The sequence below is a fragment of the Oncorhynchus tshawytscha genome, unplaced genomic scaffold (assembly GCF_018296145.1).
Source record: "Oncorhynchus tshawytscha isolate Ot180627B unplaced genomic scaffold, Otsh_v2.0 Un_contig_9903_pilon_pilon, whole genome shotgun sequence".
NCBI classification, from domain to species: domain Eukaryota; kingdom Metazoa; phylum Chordata; class Actinopteri; order Salmoniformes; family Salmonidae; genus Oncorhynchus; species Oncorhynchus tshawytscha.
This window is the reverse complement of record NW_024608685.1, coordinates 31637-54862: the sequence shown is the minus strand read 5'-3', so window position 1 is coordinate 54862 and position 23226 is coordinate 31637. Positions and strand designations below refer to the sequence as shown.

The 23226-nt window shown below is 48.2% G+C and overlaps 1 pseudogene; it reads left to right on the top strand.

The window, feature by feature from the left end:
- Positions 1-23226, top strand: part of LOC112238467 — a 37722-nt pseudogene that overhangs the window by 1272 nt on the left and 13224 nt on the right.

The window sequence follows — 23226 nt, the reverse complement described above, 5'->3', positions numbered from 1 at the left end:
ATCACTCTGTGATCAAAGGCATGCTGGTATCATCATCATCACCCCACTTGCATTGGATCTGTCCTGTTTTTTTTCTCACACACACACATTTATTTTACTATTCTTGTTGGGACCAAACAATTGATTTCCATTCAAAAGTGTATTTTTGATAACCCTAAACCTTGACCCTTCTTGTAAACCTAACCCCTTAAGCCTAAAACGTCCACACGTGTCCAAATTGTCCTTGTTTTACTGTCCTTGTGAGGATTTCAGGGTCCCTACAAGGATAAGACCAAACACGTTTTGAAAGTTTAGCAGAGACTTGTTTTTACTTGGCTCCCAGTATTTCAGATTCACAGAAGATTGAGTTAACTTTGGATATGTTTTTATCTCAAAGCCAGTTTCATAATTAAACACGCCACATTTATCTGCTTGAAACGCGCGCTTCCTGCCCCATGATCCTCAAATGACAGGCACAGGGCTCTGGTCAAAATTAGTATAGGGAATAGGGTGCCATTTTATTTTGTGCCCTGGTCTGACCCTCACATGACTGGCTGAAAGGACTGGTGTTGTCACGGTGACATGACTGGCTGACATGACTGGTGTTGTCACGGTGACATGACTGGCTGACATGACTGGTGTTGTCACGGTGACATGACTGGCTGACATGACTGGTGTTGTCACGGTGACATGACTGTTAGTCTGTTAGTCTCTCTCTTTCGTCAGAGGTCAGCTGTGGTCTGTTTGCCGAGGTCAGGAGTGGGAGGAACAGGGTGAAAGGGTTCTCTTATCAGGCCTGGTGGAATTCCTCTCTGTATAGTAACAGGACAGCCATTGTAATTTAGTCCAGTAGAACAGTGACGAGGTGAATCACATCTCCAATAGGTCCTTCGCTGCACTAGGAGTTAAAAGCAGGAAGTCACACCAGTTACTCATGTACAGGGCATGGCCACCTGCATGGCTACAGAGTGAATGTCCCTGAGTCTGAGAGGTGGTTCCAGTGGGGGGGTGAACCCTTGATCAGAGACAGATGGACGTCATGCCTCTGGTCTCTGGCCAGGGTGTTCCGGACGGCCCTTTTGAAGCAGATCAGCTGCTCACCTCTGGACAACGGTGTGTGTGATCCGACCTAGATACACACATACAGCACACACAATCATCGACCCAGATACACATACAGCACACACACACACATACAGCCCACACAATCATCGACCCAGATACACACACACACACACACACACACACACACACACAGCCCACACAATCATCGACCCAGATACACACCCACAGCATGTGTTGCACACACACACAGCATACCAATGTCACGTGCACACCCACAGACGCCCACCACTCTCTGTCCTCACCCAGGCTGCTGCTGGAACTGGCTTCCTCTGTGTGACAGAGACAGACTAAGAATACAGCACCGGTAGAGCTGCTACTGAGCCAGTCAACCTCCTCTTTCTACAGGATCACCTGTCACTATTACTGAGCCAGTCAACCTCCCTTTCTACAGGATCACCTGTCCTATTACTGAGCCAGTCAACCTCCTCTTTCTACAGGATCACCTGTCTCTATTACTGAGCCAGTCAACCTCCTCTTTCTACAGGATCACCTGTCTACTGAGCCAGTCAACCTCCTCTTTCTACAGGATCACCTGTCACTATTACTGAGCCAGTCAACCTCCTCTTTCTGTCACCTGTCACTATTACTAGCCAGTCAACCTCCTCTTTCTGGATCACCTGTCACTGGAGCCAGTCAACCTCCTCTTTCTGGATCACCTGACTATTACTGAGCCAGTCAACCTCCTCTTTCTACAGGATCACCTGTCACTATTACTGAGCCAGTCAACCTCCTCTTTCTACAGGATCACCTGTCACTATTACTGAGCCAGTCAACCTCCTCTTTCTACAGGATCACCTGTCTACTGAGCCAGTCAACCTCCTCTTTCTACAGGATCACCTGTCACTATTACTGAGCCAGTCAACCTCCTCTTTCTACAGGATCACCTGTCACTATTACTGAGCCAGTCAACCTCCTCTTTCTACAGGATCACCTGTCTACTGAGCCAGTCAACCTCCTCTTTCTACAGGATCACCTGTCACTATTACTGAGCCAGTCAACCTCCTCTTTCTACAGGATCACCTGTCACTATTACTGAGCCAGTCAACCTCCCCTTTCTACAGGATCATCTGTCACTATTACTGAGCCAGTCAACCTCCTCTTTCTACAGGATCACCTGTCACTATTACTGAGCCAGTCAACCTCCCCTTTCTACAGGATCACCTGTCACTATTACTGAGCCAGTCAACCTCCCTTTCTACAGGATCACCTGTCACTATTACTGAGCCAGTCAACCTCCTCTTTCTACAGGATCACCTGTCACTATTACTGAGCCAGTCAACCTCCTCTTTCTACAGGATCACCTGTCTCTATTACTGAGCCAGTCAACCTCCTCTTTCTACAGGATCACCTGTCTACTGAGCCAGTCAACCTCCCTTTCTACAGGATCACCTGTCACTATTACTGAGCCAGTCAACCTCCCTTTCTACAGGATCACCTGTCACTATTACTGAGCCAGTCAACCTCCCCTTTCTACAGGATCACCTGTCACTATTACTGAGCCAGTCAACCTCCTCTTTCTACAGGATCACCTGTCACTATTACTGAGCCAGTCAACCTCCTCTTTCTACAGGATCACCTGTCTCTATTACTGAGCCAGTCAACCTCCTCTTTCTACAGGATCACCTGTCTACTGAGCCAGTCAACCTCCCTTTCTACAGGATCACCTGTCACTATTACTGAGCCAGTCAACCTCCTCTTTCTACAGGATCACCTGTCTACTGAGCCAGTCAACCTCCCCTTTCTACAGGATCACCTGTCTCTATTACTGAGCCAGTCAACCTCCTCTTTCTACAGGATCACCTGTCTCTATTACTGAGCCAGTCAACCTCCTCTTTCTACAGGATCACCTGTCTACTGAGCCAGTCAACCTCCCCTTTCTACAGGATCACCTGTCACTGACTGAGCCAGTCAACCTCCTCTTTCTACAGGATCACCTGTCACTATTACTGAGCCAGTCAACCTCCCCTTTCTACAGGATCACCTGTCACTATTACTGAGCCAGTCAACCTCTCCTTTCTACAGGATCACCTGTCTCTATTACTGAGCCAGTCAACCTCCCCTTTCTACAGGATCACCTGTCACTATTACTGAGCCAGTCAACCTCCCCTTTCTACAGGATCACCTGTCTCTATTACTGAGCCAGTCAACCTCCTCTTTCTACAGGATCACCTGTCTACTCCAGTCAACCTCCTCTTTCTACAGGATCACCTGTCTCTACTGAGCCAGTCAACCTCCTCTTTCTACAGGATCACCTGTCTCTACTACTGAACCAGTCAACCTCCCCTTTCTACAGGATCACCTGTCTTCTGAACCAGTCAACCTACCCTTTCTACAGGATCACCTGTCTTCTGAACCAGTCAACCTCCCCTTTCTACAGGATCACCTGTCTACTGAACCAGTCAACCTCCCCTTTCTACAGGATCACCTGTCTCTGTTACTGAACCAGTCAAACTCCCCTTTCTGCAGGATCAGTCCCATGTACTGTTCACCTTGTCGTCATGGTCACCTTGTCGTCATGGTCACGTGTTCAGCACTTTCATATAATCAGCTCTGGTTCTCTTGACTGTGGCACATCAGAATGGTCTCCCATCCTCGGAGCGGCCCAACCCTGCTTATCTGTCATCAGAGACAAGCCAGCAGCAGGATGGTACTGTGTGGGTACTGCCTGCTGGCTCAGTACAGGCTCTGAGATACAATCTGATTCCAGTGTGCTGGGCTGTGTAGTGCAGAGCGTGTCTGTTCCCATTGTGCTGAGCTGTGTAGTGCAGAGCGTGTCCATTTCCTGTGTGCTCTTCTCGGGCCCTGGACAATGGGCTAACCTATGAGCAGAGAGCAGGGCTCTAACCCCAGAGAGACTGCATCACTGCTGGGTTCACACCCACCACCCTGCCTGTGGCTCTTACCCTATCTCTGTCTGCATTCCTCTCCTCCGCTGGCACAGACCAGACTGGTACCTCGGCTGGCACAGACCAGACTGGTACCTCGGCTGGCACAGACCAGACTGGTACCTCGGCTGGACCAGACTGGTAGACCAGACTGGTACCTCGGCTGGCACAGACCAGACTGGTACCTCGGCTGGCACAGACCAGACTGGTACCTCGGCTGGCACAGACCAGACTGGTACCTCGGCTGGCACAGACCAGACTGGTACCTCGGCTGGCACAGACCAGACTGGTACCTCGGCTGGCACAGACCAGACTGGTACCTCGGCTGGCACAGACCAGACTGGTACCTCGGCTGGCACAGACCAGACTGGTACCTGACAGACCAGACTGGTACCTCGGCTGGCACAGACCAGACTGGTATGAAACCAATAAGTAGCCATCATCATATTCCTCCTGCACTGATCTGTCTCGTATCTCGCAAAGGATAATGGGATGGATCAGAAGTAGACCGGCTACGATGGGTTGCCATGACATTAGAAAATATTACCTAGGAGACATCGTCTGCTGAACCCCATTCCTGCCTCAAAACTGTCTGAATGAATCTTAGCTAAAACAGTAAATGTGTCAAATCATTTATTTTTTTGTGATTAAGTCTTAGTAGCCACATTTGACATCTAGCTAATGATTATTGTGCTTCAATGAGCAGTATTTCTGAAGTTTGACCATGGGCACAAAAACTAGCATAAAACAATTGAGCTAGTCACTGAAATGATCTTTGACTGAAACTATGCTTCTAACCAACCAGCTATCTACTTAGTGCTGCACACACACAGTGTTGAAATCTCCCAACAAAAGCTAGCTAGCAAGCTACTGTAGAGAGGTTGACTAGCACAAAGAGGCGGGCCTAACTAAAGAGGCGGGCCTAACACACAGAAATGAACAAAGACAGAGGCTTCTGGCCTCCACTCAGAATCAAATTGATCGCTCGCTCCTGATTTAATAATCAAGGCTGCTTGGCAGAACCCAGCCGTGACCCGGTTGGTGCTGCCACCTGGGGTTGGAGTGTGGAAGTGTGCCATGGTAGTGTGTTTGTCTATGTCCTAACACTCACCTTCCCCCACATCATAACAATACACATGCGCACGCACACGACAGCGTACGCACACACACACACTGCATACTTTAAATGTCTGAACTGTAGAACAATAGCAGCCCTGCCTGGATGGATCCACATTGTGGGTTGTTTTGGTTCAGTTGTCCCACACAATCACTGCATTCCTGGTTGATAGACTCACACAGAGAGCTGGTGATTTGATCTCTGTGGCCCAACACCATGTGCAACCGAGTCAATGGGTGAATGAATTAACGTAACCAAGAGTCACTGAACATGTTGTTGTTTTGGTTCAATTATATTTGAATTACAATGAGCTGATATTTAGATCTTTGTACATCAACACCATGGCAACAAGCGTTCTGAATACACACAATCAACCCCCTTTTTAATCCTGATCGTTCCCTTTTTAGGGCACAAGGTGCCAAAACATAATCAGAAACTACTGTTTGGTTATGGACCAGATTATGATTGAATCATGAACTTTTTGTATTGCTGAAATGTGTCTGTGGAAACTGCAATGTTTTTAGACTGGGGGAATTGCATTGGACTGTCACTCTACCAACGTCAGGAGAGAACTTCCTCCTGGGATAAAAAAACAAACACAAACTGCAGATGAGGAATATTTCCGTCTCATTTAATGACGTCAGACAGGACAATCCCATCACTATAAACCACAGGATCAAAACCACTTCATACAGTCACAACAGCAGCTTTAAAGCATCACAAGATGCATCCATAACCAGACTAGTAAGTAGAAAATACCGGCTGTATGTCTGTATTTTGAAAGTTTATATATCTTAAACTTGATTGCTGACATGCAAAATTGAGACTATATCAACAATGAACTAATGAAATAATGAAATAAATACCAAAATATTGTTTTGGGTGGAGTGTTCCTTTAAATCCTGAGTCCTAACCCCTTGGCACAGTTATGCAGGCTTTATGGCTTAGTTACACAAGTGACAGTCAGATTTTGATTCCTGGATGGCTTTAGTCGTATCGTCAGTCAGAGTTGGTTTTATGTCTTTCAAGGGATTTGGGGATGTTAAGGGGCATTCAGAGCCTCCCCCTGTACTGAGCGTTAGCCAAATGAGAGTGTTGGCACAATGACCCAAGCTAAGAGCGGGAGACTGTGTGTTTGTGTCCAACCCTAAGAGACTTAGCTGATTACTGGCATTGGAGGCACCATCAGAGGTGTTCTGTCTGAATGGAATAATTTGAAGAGTTACAGGATTTGGAACTGAACTACCTTCTGTTCTATAGTTACCAGGATTTACAGTTAGTTACTGTAGTTACCAGGATTTACAGTTAGTTACTGTAGTTACCAGGATTTACAGTTAGTTACTGTAGTTACCAGGATTTACAGTTAGTTACTGTAGTTACCAGGATTTACAGTTAGTTACTGTAGTTACCAGGATTTACAGTTAGTTACTGTAGTTACCAGGATTTACAGTTAGTAACTGTAGTTTACCAGGATTTACAGTCAGTTACTGTAGTTGCCAGGATTTACAGTCAGTTTTATATGAAACAGTAACTGAACAATCCTAAACAATCGTTTTGTTCTGTGTTTCTCTCCCTGACAGTGACCAACAAGCACCACTTTGTGGATGGAGGGCTGCTGTACCAGTTCAGACTGAACTTCCGAAGGAGACGACGTCTGATGGAGCTGCTGAACGAGCGCTGTCGTACCATCCCAGAGAGCCATGACAGCCCCTTCTGTCTCCGCAAACAGAACCCAGAGGGAAGCAACACCAGCTTCCTATCTGGTAAACCTCAATGTCAAGCAATCAAATGTCTTTATAAAGCCCTTTTTACATCAGGAGTTGTTGTACCCACATTATCTACTGTCAGACTGGGGCCGAATCCCACTATAACCCTTACCTGCCTGCCCCTCCACTCTAACCACTAGGCTACCTGCCTGCCCCTACACTCTAACCACTAGGCTACCTGCCTGCCCCTACACTCTAACCACTAGGCTACCTGCCTGCCCCTACACTCTAACCACTAGGCTACCTGCCTGCCCCACTCTAACCACTCTAACACTCTAACCACTAGGCTACCTGCCTGCCCCTACACTCTAACCACTAACCTGCCTGCCCCTACTCTAACCACTAGGCTACCTGCCTGCCCCTACACTCTAACCACTAGGCTACCTGCCGCCCCCACTCTAACCACTCCTACCTGCCTGCCCCTCCACTCTAACCACTAGGCTACCTACCTGCCCCTACACTCTAACCACTAGGCTACCTGCCTGCCCCTACACTCTAACCACTAGGCTACCTGCCTGCCCCTACACTCTAACCACTAGGCTACCTGCCTGCCCCTACACTCTAACCACTAGGCTGCATCCCGTCCTCCACTCTAACCTCTAGGCGACCTGCCGCCCTCCCTCTAACCTCCACCTCTAACCACTAGGCTACCTGCCTGCCCCACTAGGCTACCTCCTAACCCACTAGGCTACCTGCCTGCCCCTACACTCTAACCACTAGGCTACCTGCCACTCTAACCACTAGGCTACCTGCCTGCCCCTACACTCTAACCACTAGGCTACCTGCCGTCCCTCCACTCTAACCACTAGGCGACCTGCCGCCCCCACTCTAACCACTAGGCGACCTGCCGTCCCTCCACTCTAACCTCTAGGCGACCTGCCGTCCCCTCCACTCTAACCACTAGGCGACCTGCCGTCCCTACACTCCCTCTACGACCTCTAACCACTAGGCGACCTGCCGCCCCCACTCTAACCACTAGGCTACCTGCCTGCCCCTCCACTCTAACCACTAGGCGACCTGCCGCCCCACTCTAACCACTAGGCTACCTGCCGCTCCCCACTCTAACCACTAGGCTACCTGCCTGCCCCTCCACTCTAACCACTAGGCTACCTACCTGCCCCTACACTCTAACCACTAGGCTACCTGCCTGCCCCTCCACTCTAACCACTAGGCGTGCCGCCCCCCACCTGGCCCTGCCTACCCCTCCACTCTAACCACTAGGTGACCTGCCGTCCCTACACTCTAACCTCTAGGCCTGCCTGCCCCTCCACCTGGCCTGCCCCCCTCCACTCTAACCACTAGGCTACCTGCCTGCCCCTACACTCTAACCACTAGGCTACCTGCCTGCCTGCCCCTCCACTCTAACCACTAGGCGACCTGCCGCCCTCCACTCTAACCACTAGGCCCTGCCGTCCCTCCACTCTAACCACTAGGCTACCTGCCGCCCTCCCACTAGGCGACCTGCTGCCCCTCCACTCTAACCACTAGTTTACCTGCCGTCCCTATGATGCTATTAACACGGTCGGGTTTTAAAGCTGAATGTCACGGTGTCACACTAATACATGGACAACAGGCTCTCTAGTTAAACAAACTGTGGCTTTATAGAGACTTCATAACATGTTCATAAACACTACACATGGATGCAACCATATGTTTTATCCATCTTTCATGTTCTATGTTCAGCAGGATTCAGGGTTCTCTACGTTCTGCAGGGTTCTCTACGTTCTGCAGGATATTGCAGAGTACTGATGCACATTCCACAAGGACATGATTCTTTAGACTTTGCTCCACCGCCTGCCACAGTCTAGAGGCGTCCTGCTTTATGGAGGCAATATAGAGCTTACCTGGAAAGAGTGATTAGACACACCTACACATCCTTTCACAACTAACAACTCAAACCTCTGACGACAGCAACACTGCTTTTACACAGTCCTTTTCCCTTTAGTGCACCACTATTGACTAGGACCCATAAGGCTCTGGTCCCAAGTAGTGCACTGTATAGAGAATAGGGCTCCATTTGGGACATAATTAGTGTTTCGCTCTGAAAAGAAACAAATGTTGAATTGGGATAAAAAGTCTCTCAGACCTTCATTTGTTTCTGATGACATCAAAGGGGGAAAATGTGCTAATGAATAAAGGACATTCGCTCGTTCTCTCTCTCTCTCGCCTCTCTCTCTCGCCTCTCTCTCTCTCTCTCTCTCTCTCTTGCCTCTCTCGCCTCTCTCTTTGCCTCTCTCGCCTCTCTCTCTCTCTCTCTCTCTCTCTCGCTCTCTCTCTCCTCTCTGCCTCGCCTCTCTCTCTCTCTCCTCTCGACTCTCTTGCCTCTCTGCCTCGCCTCTCTCGCTCTCTCTCTGCCTCTCTCTCTCTCTCTCTCTCTCTCTCTCTCTGCCTCGCCTCTCTCTCTTGCCTCTCGACTCTCTCTTTGCCTCTCTCGCCTCTCTCTCGCCTCTCGACTCTCTCTCTCTCTCTCTCTCTCTCTCTCTCTGCCTCTCTCTCTCTCTCTTGCCTCTCGACTCTCTCTCTCTCTCTCTCTCTCTCTGCCTCGCCTCTCTCTCTCTCTGCCTCGCCTGTCTCTCTCTCTCTGCCTCTCTCTCTCTTGCCTCTCGACTCTCTCTCTCTCTCTCCTGCCTCGCCTCTCTCTCTGCCTCGCCTCTCTCTCTCTCTCTCTGCCTCGCCTCTCTCTCTCGCCTCTCTCTCTCGCCTCTCTCTCTCTCTCTGCCTCACCTCTCTCTTCTGTCTCTCTCCTCTCTCAGTGAGTCCTACTAAAGAGATCAAGATGATAGTGGGTATCCGTCGTAGCAGCATGAGCAGCAGCTGTGGCAGCAGTGGTTACTATAGCAGCAGTCCCACCCTCAGTAGCAGCCCCCCGGTGCTCTGTAACCCAAAGTCAGGTAAGAGGGTCTCTATTCTCCCTGAGTGACCTTTATACACTCTCTCAAACACACACACACCACAGTCAGGTAAGAGGGTCTCTATTCTCCCTGAGTGACCTTAATACACACACACACCCACACACACAACACAGCACAGAACAGTCAGGTAAGAGGGTCTCTTCTCCCTGAGTGACCTTAACACACACACACACACAAAACTACAGTGGGGTAAGAGTGTGAATAGGAGCCCTGTGCACAGCAGTGTGTCTTCAATGTGCTGATACCCTCTCCTCCCCAGACTGAGGTTCTGGTCAGGAACTACTGACTATCCAGAACACATGGAAAAACACTTGGAGTGTTTTGGATCCTCAGGTAAATGGTAACAGTATCATGCAGACAGAACCAGGCTGTTCTGGACTGCTGTCTGTACTAGTGACTAGTGGTCACACGGACAGAACCAGCCTGTTCTGGACTGCTGTCTGTACCAGTGACTAGTGGTCACACAGGACAGAACCAGCCTGACCTGACTGCTGTCTGTCTAGTGACTAGTGGTCACACGGACAGAACCAGCCTGTTCTGGACTGCTGTCTGTACCAGTGACTAGTGGTCACACGGACAGAACCAGCCTGTTCTGGACTGCTGTCTGTACCAGTGACTAGTGGTCACACGGACAGAACCAGCCTGTTCTGGACTGCTGTCTGTACCAGTGACTAGTGGTCACACGGACAGAACCAGCCTGTTCTGGACTGCTGTCTGTACCAGTGACTGTACCTCAGAGCTACATGACCTCTGACATGTTGAGTCTGGGAAGAATCACACCATGTGGTTCAGTCACGGTGCAGTGGAGCTGTCATCTTGTAAGATGATCTCATGGCTGCATTATCTGAAGTGTACAATCTGTTTAACCTTTATTTTTCTATCCTGTGGGTCAGACTTCTAAACCCTTCTCTGTTCTGCTGCCTTTTAGTCTAAAGATATCCAGGCTCTAGTCTTGTATAGGAGGCTGTGTTTCAGATATCTAGGCTCTAGTCTTGTATAGGAGGCTGTGTTTCAGATATCCAGGCTCTAGTCTTGTATAGGAGGCTGTGTTTCAGATATCCAGGCTCTAGTCTTGTATAGGAGGCTGTGTTTCAGATATCTAGGCTCTAGTCTTGTATAGGAGGCTGTGTTTCAGATATCCAGGCTCTAGTCTTGTATAGGAGGCTGTGTTTCAGATATCCAGGCTCTAGTCTTGTATAGAAGAAGACTGTGTTTCAGATATCCAGGCTCTAGACTTGTATTGAATAATACTGTTTCAGATATCCAGGCTCTAGTCTTGTATTGAATACTGTGTTTCAGATATCCAGGCTCTAGTCTTGTATAGGAGGCTGTGTTTCAGATATCCAGGCTCTAGTCTTGTATAGGAGGCTGTGTTTCAGATATCCAGGCTCTAGTCTTGTATAGGAGGCTGTGTTTCAGATATCCAGGCTCTAGTCTTGTATAGGAGGCTGTGTTTCAGATATCCAGGCTCTAGTCTTGTATAGAAGAAGACTGTGTTTCAGATATCCAGGCTCTAGACTTGTATTGAATAATACTGTTTCAGATATCCAGGCTCTAGTCTTGTATTGAATACTGTGTTTCAGATATCCAGGCTCTAGTCTTGTATAGGAGGCTGTGTTTCAGATATCTAGGCTCTAGTCTTGTATAGGAGGCTGTGTTTCAGATATCCAGGCTCTAGTCTTGTATAGGAGGCTGTGTTTCAGATATCCAGGCTCTAGTCTTGTATAGGAGGCTGTGTTTCAGATATCCAGGCTCTAGTCTTGTATAGGAGGCTGTGTTTCAGATATCCAGGCTCTAGTCTTGTATAGGAGGCTGTGTTTCAGATATCCAGGCTCTAGTCTTGTATAGAAGAAGACTGTGTTTCAGATATCCAGGCTCTAGACTTGTATTGAATGTACTGTTTCAGATATCCAGGCTCTAGTCTTGTATAGGAGGCTGTGTTTCAGATATCCAGGCTCTAGTCTTGTATAGGAGGCTGTGTTTCAGATATCCAGGCTCTAGACTTGTATTGAATAATACTGTTTCAGATATCCAGGCTCTAGTCTTGTATAGGAGGCTGTGTTTCAGATATCCAGGCTCTAGTCTTGTATAGGAGGCTGTGTTTCAGATATCCAGGCTCTAGTCTTGTATAGGAGGCTGTGTTTCAGATATCCAGGCTCTAGTCTTGTATAGGAGGCTGTGTTTCAGATATCCAGGCTCTAGACTTGTATTGAATAATACTGTTTCAGATATCCAGGCTCTAGTCTTGTATTGAATACTGTGTTTCAGATATCCAGGCTCTAGTCTTGTATAGGAGGCTGTGTTTCAGATATCCAGGCTCTAGTCTTGTATAGGAGGCTGTGTTTCAGATATCCAGGCTCTAGTCTTGTATAGGAGGCTGTGTTTCAGATATCCAGGCTCTAGTCTTGTATAGGAGGCTGTGTTTCAGATATCCAGGCTCTAGTCTTATATAGAAGACTGTGTTTCTATCAAAGACTGCTGATTAAAAGATAGAAAACAATTTTTCTTAAGCTGTGTGTAGCTGTGTGTTAATGCAAAGTATGAGATTCCCTGTCTTCGGGACATTGTGTTCTCCTATTTCTCTAAACGAGAGAGAAGGGTGTTGAAAGCGGCTGTTGAAAGTTGTGGGTGACAGGGTTTGAGGCCAGGGTTAGGTCAGGGGATAGTTGTGGGTGACAGGGTTTGAGGCCAGGGTTCGGTCAGGGGATAGTTGTGGGTGACAGGGTTTGAGGCCAGGGTTCGGTCAGGGGAAAGTTGTGTGTTTTTGTCTGTGACCGTAGATGTTTTATTAGCTGGTGTGCGAGTGTGCATGGTCAGGTTAGCCACAGGGGAGTCCTGCTATTTCTTCCCGTTGAACTCTCTCCTGACCTACCCTCACCTAGAACACGAGTTGAGATATGGAAAGTGTGTGTGTCTACAGTATGAACCATATGACCCAATAAGGGTTGTTCTGGAAAGAGCTGGAACAGGGGGAGTAGCCCTTAGTTGGCAGGCATATATATACACACACACAGACACAGACACTCAATCACTGTGGGGTAGCTGGGGACTTACACCAGCAGGCCAGCCTGAGTTGCTGCACTCCCCACTGAGACAGAGGGGGACTGTTTATACTGTCACACAGCACCAGGACAGAGGTGGACTGTTAATACTGTAGCACACAACGTCATGACACTGCCTTACACCCCCAGGCCAACGTCATGTCACTGCCTTACACCCCCAGGCCAACGTCATGACACTGCCCTACACCGGGACACAGGCCAACGTCATGACACTGCCCTACACCCCCAGGCCAACGTCATGACACTGCCCTACACGCCCCAGGCCAACGTCATGACACTGCCCTACACCCCCAGGCCAACGTCATGTCACTGCCCTACACCGGGAACCAGGCCAACGTCATGACACTGCCCTACACCCCCAGGCCAACGTCATGACACTGCCCTACACCCCCAGGCCAACGTCATGACACTGCCCTACACCCCCAGGCCAACGTCATGACACTGCCCTACACCCCCAGGCCAACGTCATGACACTGCCCTTACACCCCCAGGCCAACGTCATGACACTGCCCTTACACCCCCAGGCCAACGTCATGACACTGCCTTACACCCCCCAGGCCAACGTCATGACACTGCCCTACACCCCCAGGCCAACGTCATGACACTGCCCTACACCCCCAGGCCAACGTCATGACACTGCCCTACACCCCCAGGCCAACGTCATGACACTGCCCTACACCCCCAGGCCAACGTCATGACACTGCCCTACACCCCCAGGCCAACGTCATGACACTGCCTTACACCCCCAGGCCAACGTCATGACACTGCCTTACACCCCCAGGCCAACGTCATGACACTGCCTTACACCCCACAGGCCAACGCCATGACACTGCCCTACCACCCCCCTTACAGGCCAACGTCATGACACTGCCTTACACCCCAGGCCAACGTCATGACAACGCCCTACACCGGGACACAGGCCAACGCCATGACACTGCCCTACACCCCCAGGCCAACGTCATGACACTGCCCTACACCCCCAGGCCAACGTCATGACACTGCCTTACACCGGGACACAGGCCAACGTCATGACACTGCCCTACACCCCCAGGCCAACGTCATGACACTGCCCTACACCCCCAGGCCAACGTCATGACACTGCCTTACACCGGGACACAGGCCAACGTCATGACACTGCCCTACACCCCACAGGCCAACGTCATGCCCTACACCCCCAGGCCAACGTCATGACACCCCTACACCGGTAGGCCAACGTCATGACACTGCCCTACACCGGGACACAGGCCAACGTCATGACACTGCCCTACACCCCCAGGGACACAGGCCAACGTCATGACACTGCCCTACACCCCACAGGCCAACGTCATGACACTGCCTTACACCGGGACACAGGCCAACGTCATGACACTGCCCTACACCGGGACACAGGCCAACGTCATGACACTGCCCTACACCGGGACACAGGCCAACGTCATGACACTGCCCTACACCGGGACACAGGCCAACGTCATGACACTGCCTTACACCGGGACGGACACAGGCTCTGACCCAGAACAATACACTGATTATTCATACTGTTCATTCACAACATGGGTGTTTTTATCATATCTGATAGATTACTCTTTTACAACCAACTCACACTGGCACATGGAAGTTGGCATGTATATTTAGACTAGCTACTTAAAGCTTACTAAAGTGATTAGATAAACTAAAGCAGATGTGATTTAGTTTAACTCTGATCCCCTCAACTCCTCTTCAGCCTTTTTGGTGAATTACTAACTTTTTCACAATTCAGAGAAAAAGGTTTAGGCCTGTGTTCTCTCTGTGTTCTCTCTCTGTGTTCTCTCTCTGTGTTCTCTCTCTGTGTTCTCTCTCTGTGTTCTCTCTCTGTGTTCTCTCTCTGTGTTCTCTCTCTGTGTTCTCTCTCTGTGTTCTCTCTCTGTGTTCTCTCTCGATCTCTCTGTGTGTGTGTGTGTGTTGTCCATTTTTAAAGGAGTTGTAAACAGTCAGCAGCAGTATGGAGGAGAGGGGCTGGAAGGCCAGAGAGAGGCTGTATACAATTGTTCTGGAATACACAGGAAGTCTTTGAATCAGATTCTTGGGAAAAGATGGGAAGTGTTTTTCTCAGTAAGTCTGAAACACTGGGAGTTGAGGGTGAGCCATGCAGGCAGCTGTTCTCAGCTTCCTGCCCCAAGAAGTTTGACATTAACTGCTATTTCTCCTCTATAGCTATAGATGAGCCTTGGTGATTTAAATAGATGTTGAGGAAATGTATATGATTAAGGTGTGATCGACAACACTTGACAATACTACCTTATTTTTTTTTTTTTTGGGAATGTACTTACTGTGATATGTGGTTGTCTCATCTAGCTATCTTAAGATGAATGCACAAACTGTAAGTCGCTCTGGATAAGAGTGTCTCTGCTAAATGACTCAATGTCATGTAAATGAGTGTAGAAGGACGGCCGTCTGTTTGGCCAGAGGGGCCACGTGACGTCTGTTTGGCCAGAGGGGCCACGTGACGTCTGTTTGGCCAGAGGGGCCACGTGACGTCTGTTTGGCCAGAGGGGCCGCGTGACGTCTGTTTGGCCAGAGGGGCCACGTGACGTCTGTTTGGCCAGAGGGGCCACGTGACGTCTGTTTGGCCAGAGGGGCCACGTGACGTCTGTTTGGCCAGAGGGGCCACGTGACGTCTGTTTGGCGAGAGGGGCCACGTGACGTCTGTTTGGCGAGAGGGGCCACGTGACGTCTGTTTGGCGAGAGGGGCCACGTGACGTCTGTTTGGCCAGAGGGGCCACGTGACGTCTGTTTGGCCAGAGTTGTGAGAGGCTTAAGCCTGTAGATTCCATTAGTGATCCCAGATCACTCATCATGGCCTCATTGACTTGAGTAGGGAGGCCGTTCTTGTAATTGTATTTCTATGGCTGCGGCCCCTCCCTGAACACGGCTCTATTCTTCCTGTATTCCAGCTGTGGGGTGGAAGAGAATCTAGGTCACTGCAGTGTCCAGAGGTTACCCGAGGTCAACGTTAGTGAGTCACTCTCTAGGAAGAGAGGAACCCTTTCATACCGACTCAGTGCTGCTACCACCAAAACAAGGAATTGTGGGTGGGCGAGAGAACTGGTTTGAGTTTGAAGGACGTCTGTTTATAAAGGTTAAGAGTTCATCTATAGTGAGTGTACAGTAGCTACCTACAGTGCATTCTGAAAGTATTCAGACCCCTTAACCTTTTCCACATTTTGTTACGTTACAGCCTTGTTCTAAAACGGATTACACACTTTTTGTTCCTCATCAATCCTACATACAATAATGACATTTTTACAAATGTATTATAAATAACAGAAATACCCTATTTACATAAGTTTGCAGACCTTTGCTATGAGACTCAGTTGCTCTCAGGTGCATCCTGTTTCCATTGATTATCTTTGTTTCTACAACTTGATTGGAGTCCACCTGTGTTAAATTCAATTGATTGGACATGATTTGGAAAGGCACACACCTGTCTATATAAGGTCCCACAGTTGACAGTGCATGTCAGAGCAAAAACCAAGCCATGAGGTCAAAGGAATTGTCCGTAGAGCTCCGAGACAGGATTGTGTCGAAGCACAGCTCTGGGGAAGGGTACCAAAACATTTCTGCAGCATTGAAGGCCCCCAAGAACACAGTGGCCTCCATCATTCTTAAATGGAAGAGCTGGCTGGCGGCCGGCGGCCAAACTGAGCAATCAGGGGAGAAGGTCCTTGGTCAGGGAGGTGACCAAGAACCCGATGGTCACTCTGACAGAGCTCCAGAGTTCCTCTGTGGAGATGGGAGAACCACCTCTGCAGCTCTCCACCAATCAGGCCTTTTATGGTAAAGTGGCCAGACGGAAGCACAAGACAGCCCGTTTGCAGTTCATCTGGTCTGTCCAAACAGAGATCTGGTTAATCTGATGAAACCAAGATTGAACTCTTTGGCCTGAATGCCAAGCATCACGTCTGGAGGAAACCTGGAACCATCCCTACGGTGAAGCATGGTGGTGGCAGCATCATGCTGTGGGGATGTTTTTCAGCGGCAGGGACTCGAAGACTAGTCAGGATCGGGGTGAACGGAGCAAAGTACAGAGATCCTTGATGCAAACCTCCTCCAGAGCGCTCAAGAGCTCAGACTGGGGCGAAGGTTCACCTTCCAACAGGACAACAACCCTAAGCACACAGCCAAGACAACGCAGGGGTGGATTCGGGACAAGTCTCTGAATGTCCTTGAGTGGCCCAGCCAGAGCCCAGAATAGGACCCGATCGAACATCTTTGGAGAGACCTGAAAATAGCTGTGCAGCGACGCTCCCCATCCAACCTGACAGAGCTTGAGAGGATCTGCAGAGAAGAATGGGAGTAACTCCCCAAATACAGGTGTGCCAAGTTTGTAGCGTCATACCCAAGAAGACTCGAGGCTGTACTCGCTGACAAAGTACTGATTTTAAAATGTCTGAATACTTACGGAAATGTATCACAAATAAAACATCTAAATATCACATTTGCAAACATTTCTAAAAACCTATCTTTGACATTGTCATTATGGGGGTATTGTGTGTAGATTGATGAGGGGGGGGGGCATTTAGAATAAGGCTGTAACTTAACAAAATCTGGAAAAGGTGAAGGGGTCTGAATACTTTACAAATGCACTGTATCTTCATATCCTCAACAGTACTATACTGAGTATACAGTAGCTACCTGTATTCATATCCTCAACAGTACTATACTGAGTATACAGTAGTTACCTGTATTCATATCCTCAACAGTACTATACAGTAGCTACCTGTATCTTCATATCCTCAACAGTACTATACTGAGTATACAGTAGCTACCTGTATTCATATCCTCAACAGTACTATACTGAGTATACAGTAGCTACCTGTGTTCATATCCTCAACAGTACTATACTGAGTATACAGTAGCTACCTGTATTCATATCCTCAACAGTACTATACTGAGTATACAGTAGTTACCTGTATTCATATCCTCAACAGTACTATACTGAGTATACAGTAGCTACCTGTATTCATATCCTCAACAGTACTATACAGTAGCTACCTGTATTCATATCCTCAACAGTACTATACAGTAGCTACCTGTATTCATATCCTCAACAGTACTATACAGTAGCTACCTGTATTCTACCTGTATCATATCCTCAACAGTACTATACAGTAGCTACCTGTATTCATATCCTCAACAGTACTATACAGTAGCTACCTGTATTCATATCCTCAACAGTACTATACAGTAGCTACCTGTATTCATATCCTCAACAGTACTATACAGTAGCTACCTGTATTCATATCCTCAACAGTACTATACTGAGTATACAGTAGCTACCTGTATTCATATCCGCAACAGTACTATACTGAGTATACAGTAGCTACCTGTATTCATATCCTCAACAGTACTATACAGTAGCTACCTGTATTCATATCCTCAACAGTACTAGACTGAGTATACAGTAGCTACCTGTATTCATATCCTCAACAGTACTATACAGTAGCTACCTGTATTCATATCCTCAACAGTACTATACAGTAGCTACCTGTATTCATATCCTCAACAGTACTATACTGAGTATACAGTAGCTACCTGTATTCATATCCTCAACAGTACTATACTGAGTATACAGTAGCTACCTGTATTCATATCCTCAACAGTACTATACTGAGTATACAGTAGTTACCTGTATTCATATCCTCAACAGTACTATACAGTAGCTACCTGTATTCATATCCTCAACAGTACTATACTGAGTATACAGTAGTTACCTGTATTCATATCCTCAACAGTACTATACTGAGTATACAGTAGCTACCTGTATTCATATCCTCAACAGTACTATACTGAGTATACAGTAGCTACTTGTATTCATATCCTCAACAGTACTATACAGTAGCTACCTGTATTCATATCCTCAACAGTACTATACAGTAGCTACCTGTATTCATATCCTCAACAGTACTAGACTGAGTATACAGTAGCTACCTGTATTCATATCCTCAACAGTACTAGACTGAGTATACAGTAGCTACCTGTATTCATATCCTCAACAGTACTATACAGTAGCTACCTGTATTCATATCCTCAACAGTACTATACTGAGTATACAGTAGCTACCTGTATTCATATCCTCAACAGTACTATACTGAGTATACAGTAGTTACCTGTATTCATATCCTCAACAGTACTATACTGAGTATACAGTAGCTACCTGTATTCATATCCTCAACAGTACTATACAGTAGCTACCTGTATTCATATCCTCAACAGTACTATACTGAGTATACAGTAGTTACCTGTATTCATATCCTCAACAGTACTATACTGAGTATACAGTAGCTACCTGTATTCATATCCTCAACAGTACTATACTGAGTATACAGTAGCTACCTGTATTCATATCCTCAACAGTACTATACAGTAGCTACCTGTATCTTCATATCCTCAACAGTACTATACTGAGTATACAGTAGCTACCTGTATTCATATCCTCAACAGTACTATACAGTAGCTACCTGTATTCATATCCTCAACAATATTTCCTTCAGTTTAAATATAATGTGTTAGGATGCAGATCCATTGTCCTGTGGATGTTTCTCCTCCTGTCTGAGTTTATGGTTACGCCACTATGAGCAGAGACGGACACACACACACACACACACACACACACACTGAATGTCTTAAAACCCGCTATAGGAAACAGGGAAATTGTTTCCCTCGAGGCACGGTCATGTGACTGGCTTTCCTCTTTTCCTTTAAACAACAGTCATGTGAGACTGCATGCTTCCTGCACACAGGACAACACGATGAGACTTTTACCTTTAAACAGGAGTAGCCGAATGTTGTCCTCCTCCTGCACACAGGACAACACGATGAGACTATAGTTACTGCTGCAGGAGGAATGTTGTCCTCCTCCTGCACACAGGACAACACGATGAGACTATAGTTACTGCTGCAGGAGGAATGTTGTCCTCCTGCACACAGGACAACATCCTCCTGCACACAGGACAACACCATGAGACTATAGTTACTGCTGCGGGAGGAATGTTGTCCTCCTGCACAGGACAACATGATGAGACTATAGTTACTGCTGCAGGAGGAATGTTGTCCTCCTGCACACAGGACAACATGATGAGACTATAGTTACTGAGACTATAGTTACTGCAGGAGGAATGTTGTCCTCCTCCACAGGACAACATGATGAGACTATAGTTACAACATGATGAGACTATAGTTACTGCTGCAGGAGGAATGTTGTCCTCCTCCTGCACACAGGACAACATGATGAGACTATAGTTACTGCTGCAGGAGGAATGTTGTCCTCCTGCACACAGGACAACATGATGAGACTATAGTTACTGCTGCAGGAGGAATGTTGTCCTCCTGCACACAGGACAACATGATGAGACTATAGTTACTGCTGCAGGAGGAATGTTGTCCTCCTGCACACAGGACAACATGATGAGACTATAGTTACTGCTGCAGGAGGAATGTTGTCCTCCTGCACACAGGACAACATGATGAGACTATAGTTACTGCTGCAGGAGGAATGTTGTCCTCCTGCACACAGGACAACATGATGAGACTATAGTTACTGCTGCAGGAGGAATGTTGTCCTCCTGCACACAGGACAACATGATGAGACTATAGTTACTGCTGCAGGAGGAATGTTGTCCTCCTCCTGCACACACATAGACAACATGAGACTGTTACTGCTGCAGGAGGAATGTTGTCCTCCTGCACTGAGACTATAGTTACTGCTGCAGGAGGAATGTTGTCCTCCTCCTGCACACAGGACAACATGATGAGACTATAGTTACTGCTGCAGGAGGAATGTTGTCCTCCTCCTGCACACAGGACAACACGATGAGACTATAGTTACTGCTGCAGGAGGAATGTTGTCCTCCTGCACACAAGACAACACGATGAGACTATAGTTACTGCTGCAGGAGGAATGTTGTCCTCCTCCTGCAACACATGAGACTAACATGCAGAGAATGTTGTCCTCCTATAGTGAGACTGTTACTGCTGGGAGGAATGTTGTCCTCATCCTGCACACAGGACAACACGATGAGACTATAGTTACTGCTGCAGGAGGAATGTTCTTCAGTGTTTGTGTGTGTGTGTGTGTGTGTGTGTGTGTGTGTGTGTGTGTGTGTGTGTGTGTGTACTTACTCTGTGTGTGTGTGTGTGTGTCAGTACTTACTCTGTGTGTGTGTGTGTGTCAGTCAGTACTTACTGTGTGTGTGTGTGTGTGTGTGTGTGTGTGTGTGTGTGTGTCAGTCAGTACTTACTGTGTGTGTGTGTGTGTGTGTGTGTGTGTGTGTGTGTCAGTCAGTACTTACTCTGTGTGTGTGTGTGTGTGTGTGTGTGTGTGTGTGTGTGTGTGTGTCAGTACTTACTCTGTGTGTGTGTGTGTGTGTCAGTACTTACTCTGTGTGTGTGTGTGTGTGTGTGTGTGTGTGTGTGTGTGTGTGTGTGTGTGTGTGTGTGTCAGTCAGTACTTACTGTGTGTTTGCTTTGCAGTGTTGAAGAGACAAGTGAGTCCTGAGGAGCTGCAGACCCCAGGAGGCCCTTACATAAAGAAGACATTCACAGTACGTCACACACACACACGCGGGGGGCCTGCTTCCGCACGGCAAGTGGTACCGGTGCATCAAGTCTGACACCAACAGCTTCTGTCCCCAGGCCAGTAGACTGAACAGCTTCTGTCCCCAGGCCAGTAGACTGATACACACAGCTTCTGTCCCCACAGACTGACAGCTTCTGTCCCCAGGTCAGCAGACTGAAACACTTCAGGCTTCTGTCCCCAGGTCAGCAGACTGAAACACACAGCTTCTGTCCCCAGGTCAGCAGACTGCAGACTGAGGCCAGCAGACTGATACACAGCTTCTGTCCCCAGGTCAGCAGACTGATACACACAGCTTCTGTCCCCAGGTCAGCAGACTGATACACACTTCTGTCCCCAGCTTCTTCTGTCCCCAGGCCAGCCCCAGGCCAGCAGACTGAGGTCAGCAGACTGACACACACAGCTTCTGTCCCCAGGCCAGCAGACTGACACAGCTTCTGTCCCCAGGCCAGCAGACTGACACACAGCTTCTGTCCCCAGGCCAGCAGACTGACACACAGCTTCTGTCCCCAGGCCAGCAGACTGCACAGCTTCTGTCCCCAGGCCAGCAGACTGACACACAGCTTCTGTCCCCAGGCCAGCAGACTGACACACAGCTTCTGTCCCCAGGCCAGCAGACTGACACACAGCTTCTGTCCCCAGGCCAGCAGACTGACACACAGCTTCTGTCCCCAGGCCAGCAGACTGACACACAGCTTCTGTCCCCAGGCCAGCAGACTGACACACAGCTTCTGTCCCCAGGCCAGCAGACTGACACAGCTTCTGTCCCCAGGCCACAGACTGACACACAGCTTCTGTCCCCAGGCCAGCAGACTGACACACAGCTTCTGTCCCCAGGCCAGCAGACTGACACACAGCTTCTGTCCCCAGGCCAGCAGACTGACACACAGCTTCTGTCCCCAGGCCAGCAGACAGACACACAGCTTCTGTCCCCAGGCCAGCAGACTGACACACAGCTTCTGTCCCCAGGCCAGCAGACTGACACACAGCTTCTGTCCCCAGGCCAGCAGACTGACACACTGACAGCTTCTGTCCCCAGGCCAGCAGACTGACACACAGCTTCTGTCCCCAGGCCAGCAGACTGACACACAGCTTCTGTCCCCAGGCCAGCAGACTGACACACAGCTTCTGTCCCCAGGCCAGCAGACTGACACACAGCTAACAGAATTGACTATTAGAATTCCCTGTACATTGTTAATATGGTAATGAACTGACCCTGTATATAGTATGTTTACCCCTCTACATATCTACCTCCATCACTCCAGTGTCCCTGTACATTGTTAATATGGTAATGAACTGACCCTGTATATAGTATGTTTACCCCTCTACATATCTACCTCTATCACTCCAGTGTCCCTGTACATTGTTAATATGGTAATGAACTGACCCTGTATATAGTATGTTTACCCCTCTACATATCTACCTCTATCACTCCAGTATCCCTGTACATTGTTAATATGGTAATGAACTGACCCTGTATATAGTATGTTTACCCCTCTACATATCTACCTCCATCACTCCAGTATCCCTGTACATTGTTAATATGGTACTGAACTGACCCTGTATATAGTATGTTTACCCCTCTACATATCTACTCCATCACTCCAGTATCCCTCTACATTGTTAATATGGTACTGAACTGACCCTGTATATAGTATGTTTACCCCTCTACATATCTACCTCCATCACTCCAGTGTCCCTGTACATTGTTAATATGGTACTGAACTGACCCTGTATATAGTATGTTTACCCCTCTACATATCTACCTC